At 36.5% G+C, this 6,000-nt stretch overlaps 1 protein-coding gene across 1 annotated transcript in view; it reads right to left on the bottom strand.

The window, feature by feature from the left end:
• AOPEP (aminopeptidase O (putative)) overlaps positions 1-6,000 on the bottom strand; it is a 183,878-nt gene that overhangs the window by 74,826 nt on the left and 103,052 nt on the right. The window lies entirely within an intron of this gene.

Raw genomic sequence — 6,000 nt, 5'->3', positions numbered from 1 at the left:
CATTGTAAAGTGGTATTAACACTTCACGTGATCTTGATTCTATCCCTCTGTTAATGCAGCCTAGCACTGTGTTGGCCTTTTTGGCAGCTGCAGCACACTGCTGGCTCATATTTAGGTGATTGTCCACTAGGACTCCGAGGTCCCTCTCACAGTTACTACTATTGAGCAAGGTGCCACCTATGCTGTACTTGTGCATTTTTCAATTGTTTTCAACATTGTTTTCAACTTAGCCCAAAATCAAGGGAATAATGAGAACATATGGCCATAATATTGATATCTGATTTGATTCCCTGAATCAGCCTGAGATCTGGATATCTTAATTCAATTACTAAAATATCTCTATGGTATAGGGCTAGGCTATGCCACTGAATGAGAGTAGAGTAATATGCCATTAGCAGCTGTTCTGGTGATACAAAAAGTGATACTGTTGTTTAGTCCATAGGTGTACTATGAGAGGACACAAGGCTTAGCCCCGCGCATGCAGATTGTAATTTTCACTTTTAGCTTACTTAATATAAGGATGACTATACAGGAGGTAACTGTATTCATGGGAACCAAAAAGCTACCGCATGGCATTTGCTGTTTACTATATTTCAGAATGTGCTTTGTTTGATTTTTTTTAATGTTATTTTTGTTCTAGTCTGAAGAATCAACTATGCTGATAATGTACTTTGAGTTCTATTTATAAATTACAAAGTCACATAACTGCAAGCACTCTGCATAAGTGCAGCTGAATTGTTAACTTATTTTTGGTTCAATAATTGAGACAATGAGCATTATGTTTTCATCTTTTGAAAGTTTATATCTTATATCTTTACCATGAAAGTTTGAAAGTACCTCACTGTGCTACTTTTGAAACGATTATGCTAAAAGTAAGTTTAACTATATGTACAGCCTAAATAAAAGTCTGCTTTTACTGGCATTATTCAAGGAAAAGGGATTTATAAATATTATGTCTTAAGACTGGCTTCTTGCATCTTTTCCAAGATATCATTACTGAAAGCTAACTCTGCAGCCTGAAATGTTTCTTCTTACAAAAAGTGGGTGGAATTGTGCATTAAATAAAATATTCTGGCCAGATCTCAGACAAAACAAATATCACATTCCAGAATTTGACAAAGTTTAACCAAGTTCAAAGACTCAGGCAAAATCTTAAAAAGAATCCATTATTTATACATTTTTTCTCTTAGAACCATACAGACACAATTCACTAGATATTTTGTTTAAAATCTACTCAAGTAAACTGGTTAATATTAAAGAGGCACCTTAAAAAATGCTTACACAGAATCACAGGCAAGTTCACTAAGCCAAAACTATACAGTTTCTATCAATTGCAAAACTATTCTTGGTTTTCCACATTTTGAGGACTACACACTACAGGACCTAGAAGACAGTCACAATAGAGTTTTGCCCATTAAAATCATTCCAAAACACCCAAAAACTAGCAAAATGTTAAAGCCCTAAATACTTGGCGGAACCAAAAGGAGTGTTAAGCAGCTAAATCTAGCCATTGTGTGTGTGTGTGGGGGGGGGGGTGTTCAGCCTTGCATTAAGCAGTGGTTTGTTTTTATCTTGGTCTATTGAATTAGTTTCAATGGCTGCATAAACAAAACCTATAAACCATGATTTAGAAATGCCAGGTTCTTGGTTCATATGTCATACTAAGCCAGGGGTTCCGAATCGGGGGTGCTCACACCCCCTGGGGGTATGAGACGATATTCCAGGGGGTGCAAAAACTTCAAAATTATAGTGTATATGCATAATTCGTTGCCATTATTTTGAACTTTTGTAAGGGGTGCGAGAATATATCAGAAGCGTTCTAGGGGTGCGGGGTATAGAAAAGGTTGGGAACCACTGTAGTAAGCTAAACCAAAGACCCAACGTATTTTTATATGTTATAAAAACCCCATTGTCTTGCTCTAAGATTTTATTTATTGATTTGATTTATATGCTGCCTTTCTGCCTGAAAAGAACACTCAAAGAAGACTTATATTTAAAGGAAATACAAAGAAATATCAAGCATACATTATATTAATGAAAACACAAATAATCAAATTAGAGGGAGTGTTAGAGCTCTGACAAATGCAGAGTCAGTGGGCACTGAATGCAGGTCTCCAAACAGGGTATCGCCCAGGGGTAGGCAACCTTGGCTCTTTTATGACTTGTGCACTTCAACTCCCAGAATTCCTGAGCCAGTATAGCTGGCTCAGGAATTCTGGGAGTTGAAGTCCATGAGTCAAAAAAGAACCAAGGTTGCTACCCCTGGTATAGCCTGTAAACTCTGATTACAAATCTCCTCATCTATTTCTTACTTTATTCATTGCTAGAAATAGCCCACCTGTCTCCAAGCAAGCATGCTGTATGCCCAGTCTTTCCAACAGAATGTTTGTGTTCTTTTTTTAATCACATCTTTATTATTTTTATAAATAAATCTAGGTGGAGAATGTAACTACCGTAATACTCCTTCCTCCTTTTATTTCCCCAACAACAACCACCTTGTGAGGAAAATTGCGCTGAGAGTGTGTGTCTGGCCCAAAGTCACCCAAGTGGCTTCCATGTCTTCCATGTCTAACTAGAACTCACAGTCTCCTTGTTTTTAGCTTGACCCCTTAACCACTAGACCAGGGGTAGGCAACCTTGGCTCTTTTATGACTCGTGGACTTCAACTTCCAGAATTCCTGAGCCAGCCATGCTGGCTCAGGAATTCTGGGAGTTGAAGTCCACGAGTCATAAAAGAGCAAAGGTTACCTACCCCTGCACTAGACCAAACTGGCTCTCAGCTTTCTTAAAATACCCCATTGCAAATTTAGGTGCTATCGAGATTTGAACTTGCATCATTGGATTAAAGTTCAGAGTGCTATTGTATTTATCTTTACTGTGGACATTGAATGTATCAAAATATAACAAGAAGATAAAATGTAATTGCATTGTATTAAAATGGGCAAATCGTTTTAAAACCATTGTGATCAAATTCATTTTATAATGAGGGAGGGAGGGAAGGAAGGAAGGATCAAGCTTGTCAATGAAACGCAATTGGTTTAAAAAGACAGGCCTCATGCGACAAAAATGCAAGGGGTGAAAACTGCAATCTCACCTATGTTTACCTGGAAAAAAATGTTTCACTTTGTGGGGGTTTACAGTTACAATCTTAATTTATTTTACTTTCCAACAAGTAAAGGCAAGAACTGATAACAATGTACATTATTTCAGACTAAAGTTAAATGGCTTAATTTTTCTGAGACATGCAGCTTTTTGCTAATTCTATGGACAACACCACTATCCTGAAATTAAGATCTTCTTTCCTGGGCCTACAATTCTCTTGTCTCGGAATTTCAAATTGCTTTGCTTTTCTATTTACAGTATTTCAAATCTGGTCTGCCAATTGCTTCTGAACCGGGCTGTCTCCTCAGCATGCAAAACAATGTAATAGACATGTCAGTGCCAGTGCTTTTCAGTAGTTCCATTAGTCACATTATAGCAGGGGTGTCAAACTGCTGGCCCACAGGCCTGACGCGTCACTCAGAAGCCGCGCCCACCACATTACCGGCAATGGCAAAACAGTCCCGATACATTGCGCGATGTCACGTGACATCGCGAGTTTGACATGTCTGCATTATAGCCTTTGCATACAATATTATTATTTCTTTTTTCAGCATTGGCTGTCTCATCCTCAAATCATTTGTTGCACCATGTTAGAATGTGAAAGCACACCAAAAAGATTGATTGACACTTCAGTTCAGTAGATGGCAGTTTGACTTTTCCTTCAATCCAGCCCAGCCTAGCCCAGAAATTTTAAGCAAGTCATGAAACAATCAATCCTTCATCTAATTCTCAGCCAAGCCTAACAGAAGGTTATATTCCTGCACTTTTTACAGCCTGTAACTGCTAATATATTTCTCTTATATATTCATGTTGTCTGTAATTTAGAAACAGACCAGCTTTTTGGAATCTAATCAGTGAACTCACTTCAGTGTCCGATTTGTTATCACATTCACAGGTTTAGACAAAACAAGTTTAGGGGCTATTCTAAGATAGGCAAAAATGTAAACATTATTTCAAGGACAAGCTTTGGTCTTACATTGGGAGCTCCATCATTGCATTCCACAAGATGCAACAACAACAAAAGCGCCTGATGACAAAATAGCAAGTCAGTATTAAATGAAGAAGCAAACTGAATTAATTCAAAGGAACTAAGTTGCTCGTTTTTATCATTGCTGTATTTGCATCTTTGAAACTGTTTCCTTTGTATCTGTGCAAAGTACACATGTTGGAGAAATTATGTATAAAACACATATAGTTGTAAAAGGCATGACATGGTTGACTATAAACGAATATACCTGAATGTATTTTATTTTTGCTTATAAAGGTGACAAAAACTAAACAACATTATGTTGCTGTTAAATAGGCAAAACCTATCATAGATTGCTCATTTTAGAAAATATAGCCTTTGTTCAATTTTACAGTTCCAGGATGTAGTCAGTGAATAAGATATCCTACCTCCTTTTACTACAAATCTTAATTATTATCTGGAGAAAATATTGTTCCCTTAAGAAAAGAGATACCGAGATAAAGAGAGGGACACAGTCCTCGTCATTTAAAGATACAAGTGGACAAAAAAACAGCACTGATTTCAGTGAGAGTTATTTACTAGTAAGAAGCCAAATTCCCAAACACAATTTTCCCAAGAAGTGAATTGCACATGGTACTGAATGATGCTGGACACGCTGTAGTACCGCCGAGCTTCCTGGAGTCAGTCAGTCTGTCTCAGCTGAAATCTTAATAGGCAGAGATTGTGAACACAGATGGTTCTGTACACTGAAATGTCATGAATCTAGCAAAGCCTTAGGATTGCAAGCATGTCTCTTTTGCTAGAAATTAAAGAAAAATATATTCTTAAACATTTGTATCTGTTACATGAAAATAGAACTAACCTAGACATAATTTTGTTTATTATGAAATACTGATGCAAACTTCATTTGATACTAATCTTAATTTAGTTTAGTTTACTTGTCATTCAAACTGAGGCTCTCTAACGTAGTTAACTCTGATTACTTCAATTTACTATCATCTCATGATAAATTCTTAAAAATGGCATTAAGATGCTAAAGCTAACAACACAAAGACTTCTTGCTTCAGAAATTCCTCATGAGTATTAATCATGACCAACTGAATTATTTAGAACACAATAAAACTATTTTGAACCTTAAAGACAAGCTAAGTGTTATGTTATTCACATGATAGCCACTCTCTCCACTTGACAGCCTAAGTGAAAGGGACTCAAAACATTACCATGTGAACAGATTCCATGTGATCAGATTTTGGTCACATTAGACCATTAATTCATCAAGAACAACCTACAAGCTGACAGCAGACTACTTCTTTATTTAAAAAAAAGGTAACGATCGATTCTCAGAAATACACCTACTTAAAAATTATACTTTGAATTACTTCAGGTTTTCTTAATTGTTCCTTTTAAATTACTATTTTTTTTCGTTACACTCTTTTTTTTGCTCTAGCATTAATGTATAAATGTGAAATGGCTTGTGTTATTTTATCAATGCCCCCAAATGTCCAGCACCTTATAAATAAAATTGGATGCATTTCCAAGAAATCAGAGTTAGGATCAGTTTTGGCATAAAGAATTGAGAAAGAAATCTCAGCAATTATAAATGAAGGCAGAAAGAAAGGATAACAAGGCACCGAAATATAATTATTTCTATGAAAAATAGTAATTTGTAACATTACTATTTGGACTATCTATCCTTTATTTTGATGATGATAACAAATGCCTTGCCCAGGTTTGGTGGAAGGATATCATGGACCAAGTATTTCTGTTGAATGTATAACAAAGAAGCTTGTTTTTCCAATATGGCATGGTTGGCAAAGATGCATATTCATTGTGATGCTGGCGGAGGAATTCTGGGAGTTGAAGTTCACAAGTCTTAAAGTTGCCAAGGTTGGACATCCCTGGTATAGGGGGCTTTATCAAGAGATACTGAC

Source organism: Protobothrops mucrosquamatus, unplaced genomic scaffold (assembly GCF_001527695.2).
Source record: "Protobothrops mucrosquamatus isolate PMUCROS unplaced genomic scaffold, P.Mucros_1.0 scaffold1175, whole genome shotgun sequence".
NCBI classification, from domain to species: domain Eukaryota; kingdom Metazoa; phylum Chordata; class Lepidosauria; order Squamata; family Viperidae; genus Protobothrops; species Protobothrops mucrosquamatus.
This window is presented reverse-complemented; position numbering and strand designations above follow the sequence as displayed.